Source organism: Oncorhynchus mykiss, chromosome 21 (genome assembly GCF_013265735.2).
Source record: "Oncorhynchus mykiss isolate Arlee chromosome 21, USDA_OmykA_1.1, whole genome shotgun sequence".
Taxonomy (NCBI): domain Eukaryota; kingdom Metazoa; phylum Chordata; class Actinopteri; order Salmoniformes; family Salmonidae; genus Oncorhynchus; species Oncorhynchus mykiss.
Window position 1 is genome coordinate 6,787,290 of NC_048585.1, and position 6,000 is coordinate 6,793,289.

The window sequence follows — 6,000 nt, forward strand, 5'->3', positions numbered from 1 at the left end:
TAGCTCCTCCTACAGTTGATCCTGACAGTACTGTGTATGTGGGTAATGCACCAGTATTAATGTGGTGTTAGCCCCTCCTACAGTTGATCCTGACAGTACTGTGTACGTGGGTATTGCACCAGTATTAATGTGGTGTTAGCTCCTCCTACAGTTGATCCTGACAGTACTGTGTACGTGGGTATTGCCCCAGTAATAATGTGGTGTTAGCTCCTCCTACAGTTGATCCTGACAGTACTGTGTACGTGGGTATTGCCCCAGTAATAATGTGGTGTTAGCTCCTCCTACAGTTGATCCTGACAGTACGTGTACGTGGGTATTGATTCTCTACCAGAGTAATGCACCAGTAATGTGACCTTCAGCACTGCATGTAGTCCCTTCGTGTTATACCTCCACCTAAGGTCTTCCAAACATCTAACACACCTTTCTATTTCATATATTCACTAATCTACTTTTTTACATTTTATTTTGTCAATTACCAGAGTTCATACATTTTCATACTGGTCAGTCTTGGATAAATTGTCAAAGACTTCAAGTCCCCCAGGTTATAGACTGGTTTCTGTGCTACCTCACGGCAAGCGGTACCGGAGAACCAAGTCTAGGACCAAAAGGCTCCTTAAACAGCCTCTACCCCCCCAAGCCATAGCCTGTTCTCTCTGCTACCTCACGGCAAGTGGTACCGGAGAACCAAGTCTAGGACCAAGTCGGCTCCTTAAACAGCCTCTACCCCCCCTAGCCATAGCCTGTTCTCTCTGCTACCTCACGGCAAGCGGTACCGGAGAACCAAGTCTAGGACCAAGTCGGCTCCTTAAACAGCCTCTACCCCCCCAAGCCATAGCCTGTTCTCTCTGCTACCTCACGGCAAGCGGTACCGGAGAACCAACTCTAGGACCAAGTCGGCTCCTTAAACAGCCTCTACCCCCCCAAGCCATAGCCTGTTCTCTCTGCTACCTCACGGCAAGCGGTACCGGAGAACCAAGTCTAGGACCAAGTCGGCTCCTTAAACAGCCTCTACCCCCCCAAGCCATAGCCTGTTCTCTCTGCTACCTCACGGCAAGCGGTACCGGAGCGCCAAGTCTAGGACCAAGTCGGCTCCTTAAACAGCCTCTACCCCCCCAAGCCATAGCCTGTTCTCTCTGCTACCTCACGGCAAGCGGTACCGGAGAACCAAGTCTAGGACCAAGTCGGCTCCTTAAACAGCCTCTACCCCCCAAGCCATAACCTGTTCTCTCTGCTACCTCACGGCAAGCGGTACCGGAGAACCAAGTCTAGGACCAAGTCGGCTCCTTAAACAGCCTCTACCCCCCCAAGCCATAAGACTGCTGAACAATTAATCAAATGGCCACCTGGACTATTTATTTATTAAAGCCTGGCCATATTAAATATTGTGATATTATGGCTACTCTCATTAAGTGTCTGTCTGTCAGGTCATTCTAACAGCAGGTTTGTTGGAGGGTCTTTAGTGCTGTGATGTCACAGTAAATCTCTTCAATATGCCCTCTGTTGTGTCTATACATTATACCCATTTCAGACATGTTCATCACTAGCAAGGCTCTGACAAAGGGCATGATGGGTATTACCAGCTGCACTTGGCTTTGAGTAGTCCTTATTGGTCCATCTCTACTGTCCTTATTGGTCCTTCTCTACTGTCCTTATTGGTCCATCTCTACTGTCCTTATTGGTCCTTCTCTACTGTCCTTATTGGTCCATCTCTACTGTCCTTATTGGCCCATCTCTACTGTCCTTATTGGCCCATCTCTACTGTCCTTATTGGTCCATCTCTACTGTCCTTATTGGTCCATCTCTACTGTCCTTATTGGTCCATCTCTACTGTCCTTATTGGTCCATCTCTACTGTCCTTATTGGTCCATCTCTACTGTCCTTATTGGTCCATCTCTACTGTCCTTATTGGTCCATCTCTACTGTCCTTATTGGCCCATCTCTACTGTCCTTATTGGTCCATCTCTACTGTCCTTATTGGTCCATCTCTACTGTCCTTATTGGTCCATCTCTACTGTTCTTATTGGTCCATCTCTACTGTCCTTATTGGTCCATCTCTACTGTCCTTATTGGTCCATCTCTACTGTCCTTATTGGTCCATCTCTACTGTCCTTATTGGTCCATCTCTACTGTCCTTATTGGTCCATCTCTACTGTCCTTATTGGCCCATCTCTACTGTCCTTATTGGTCCATCTCTACTGTCCTTATTGGTCCATCTCTACTGTCCTTATTGGCCCATCTCTACTGTTCTTATTGGTCCATCTCTACTGTCCTTATTGGTCCATCTCTACTGTCCTTATTGGTCCATCTCTACTGTCCTTATTGGCCCATCTCTACTGTTCTTATTGGTCCATCTCTACTGTCCTTATTGGTCCATCTCTACTGTCCTTATTGGTCCATCTCTACTGTCCTTATTGGCCCATCTCTACTGTCCTGATTGGTCCATCTCTACTGTCCTTATTGGCCCATCTCTACTGTCCTGATTGGTCCATCTCTACTGTCCATATTGGTCAATCTCTACTGTCCTTATTGGTCCATCTCTACTGTCCTGATTGGTCCATCTCTACTGTCCTGATTGGCCCATCTCTACTGTCCTGATTGGCCCATCTCTACTGTCCTGATTGGTTCATATCTACTGTCCTCAGCCAGCCTGTCTGTGACCACTGTCTGTGTTTGTAGATAAGACCATAGATAATGAACTAACAGTGTGTGTTTGTAGAGAAGACCGTAGATAATGAACTAACAGGCTAACAGTGTGTGTTTGTAGAGAAGACCATAGATAATGAACTAACAGGCTAACAGTGTGTGTTTGTAGAGAAGACCGTAGATAATGAACTAACAGGCTAACAGTGTGTGTTTGTAGAGAAGACTATAGATAATGAACTAACAGTGTTTGTAGAGAAGGACCAGAGATGTTTTATTTATTTGAGAGATGAAACCAGGAGGACCCTGTCTGACTCACTCCTCCTCCCAGCTTACTACAGGCCTACTACAGGCATTTAGAGAATAAATGATTTGAGAAGAGACGGAAGAAAGGATTTGAGAAGAGAGGAGATGGAAGAAATGATTTAAGAAGAGAGGAGAGATGGAATAAAGGATTTAAGAAGAGAGGAGAGATGGAAGAAATGATTTGAGAAGAGAGGAGAGATGGAAGAAAGGATTTAAGAAGAGAGGAGAGATGGAAGAAATTATTTAAGAAGAGAGGAGAGATGGAAGAAATGATTTAAGAAGAGAGGAGAGATGGAAGAAAGGATTTAAGAAGAGAGGAGAGATGGAAAAAATGATTTGAGAAGAGAGGAGAGACGCTGGAACAGGCTGTAGAAACTCTTCTTTCACATCAGTAGAAATGAGACTGAAATGGACTTAAGTTGGATTCATTTAGGAGTCAGATAAGAGTAATTTAAGAGTCATTTAGGAGTCAGATAAGAGTCATTTAGGAGTCAGATAAGAGTCATTTAGGAGTCAGATAAGAGTCAGATAAGAGTCATATAAGAGTCATTTAGGAGTCAGATAAGAGTCAGATAAGAGTAATTTAGGAGTCAAATAAGAGTAATTTAGGAGTCATATAAGGTTGCCAAATATATGAATCTTTCAACTCAACAGGGCAACAGGAGCAGTGCTGTGCATTTAGACTCTCTGTTGATGTGTGTGTTGCTCCTCAGTCTCTCGGTCGCGTCGCTACCATTGTTTTTACCGTTCTACGGACTCCGCAGCAGATTGATGCCCAACAGTAGACTGAGGCCCAACGGTAGACTGAGGCCCAACGGTAGACTGAGGCCCAACGGTAGACTGTGGCCCAACGGTAGACTGTGGCCCAACGGTAGACGTGAGGCCCAACGGTAGACGTGAGGCCCAACGGTAGACGTGAGGCCCAACGGTAGACGTGAGGCCCAACGGTAGACGTGAGGCCCAACGGTAGACGCGAGGCCCAGCGGTAGACGCGAGGCCCAACGGTAGACGCGAGGGCCAACGGTAGACGCGAGGGCCAACGGTAGACGCGAGGCCCAGCGGTGAACGCGAGGCACAGCGGTAGACGCGAGGCCCAGCGGTAGACGCGAGGCCCAGCGGTAGACGCGAGGCCCAACGGTAGACGCGAGGGCCAACGGTAGACGCGAGGCCCAACGGTAGACGCGAGGCCCAACGGTAGACGCGAGGCCCAGCGGTAGACGCGAGGCCCAACGGTAGACGCGAGGCCCAACGGTAGACGCGAGGCCCAGCGGTAGACGCGAGGCCCAGCGGTAGACGCGAGGGCCAACGGTAGACGCGAGGCCCAGCGGTAGACGCGAGGCCCAACAGTAGACGTAAGGCCCAGCGGTAGACGCGAGGCCCAACAGTAGACGCGAGGCCCAACAGTAGACGTAAGGCCCAACAGTCATTATGAACAGGGATGATGACTGTTTGATATAAATGACACTATAGCGGCCTGGAAATACATTGACATTTGCTAAAGGAGGCAAATAATTAGTTGGAAACAACTTTGCCGTCATTGTGATTCTTTCATGTGTACTTTAGAGAGACGGCAACGTTGCTGTTAGCTAGCAAAGAGTGTTAAAAAATGGCTAACGATGCTAATGTCAGCTAGCTAAGTTACTGTTATACCCCTCGATCTCAGTTAGCTGGCTAACATTATACTGCGTCTAAAGTCAATCTGGCGTCATCACAACGACGACAAAATGTTTTTCCTACCAATGATTTGACTCATTTTTTAGAAATATCATTGTATTTCCCAAGCAGCCCTGTAATGCAGTGTTGTTTAACCTTTCTGATCTCCCCATCCCGGATCCGGGTTCGTGAATACAGACTCAAGCTCATTACCATAACGCAACGTTAACTATTCATGAAAATCGCAAATGAAATGAAATAAATATGCTAGCTCTCAAGCTTAGCCTTTTGTTAACAACACTGTCATCTCAGATTTTCAAAATATGCTTCTCAACCATAGGAAAACAATAATTTGTGTAAAAGTAGCTAGCTAGAGTTAGCATTTCGCGTTAGCATTTAGCGTTAGCATTAGCGTTAGCATCCAGCACGCAACATTAACAAAAACATAAAAGCCTTCAAATAAAATAATTTACCTTTGAAGAACTTCTGATGTTTTCAATGAGGATACTCTCAGTTAGATAGCAGATGCTCAGTTTTTCCAAAAAGATTCCTTGTGTATTAGAAATAGCTCCGTTTTATACATCACATTTGGCTACCAAAAAAAATCCATAAATTCAGTCCTCAAAACGCAAACTTTTTTCCAAATTAACTCCATAATATCGACTGAAAACATGGCAAACGTTGTTTAGAATCAATCATCAAGGTGTTTTTCACCTATCTCTTCATTGATACATCGTTCTTGGACACATGCTTTCTCCCCTGAATCAAATGGTAAAGTAGAAGCAGCTGGCAATTGCGCACCGAATTCGACGCAGGACACCAGGCGGACACTTGGAAAATGTAGTCTCTTATGGTCAATCTTCCAATGATATGCCTACAAATATGTCACAATGCTGCTAAGACCTTGGGCGAACGACAGAAAGTGTAGGCTCATTCGTTGCGCAATCACAGCCATATAAGGAGAGAATGGAAAACAGAGCTTCAGAAATTCTGCTAATTCCTGGGTGATGCATCATCTTGGTTTCGCCTGTAGAATGAGTTCTGGGGCACTTACAGACAAAATCTTTGCAGATTCTGAAACTTCAGAGTGTTTTCTTTCCAAAACTGTCAAGAATATGCATAGTCGAGCATCTTTTCGTGACAAAATATCGCGCTTAAAACGGGAACGTTTTTTATCCAAAAATGAAATAGCGCCCCTAGAGCTCTAACAGCTTCATCCGCGTCAAGACAATAGCATTGAGGACAACACTCAGTCCTGAAACCGATGTTCAATACAATACTGTGACCAAATGTACAACCCCCCATGTATAAAGGGCTTTAGCCTCGTGCTAACTGATTGGTTCCTAGAGGGCAGTAGATGAATAACCCTGGGCTTGATCCAGTCCACGTACTGTATTCTTC

General features: G+C 45.7%; 1 protein-coding gene across 4 annotated transcripts in view; it reads left to right on the forward strand.

The window, feature by feature from the left end:
• Positions 1-6,000, forward strand: part of LOC118942844 (LARGE xylosyl- and glucuronyltransferase 1-like) — a 166,811-nt gene that overhangs the window by 74,370 nt on the left and 86,441 nt on the right. The gene's annotated exons all lie outside the window — the stretch shown is intronic.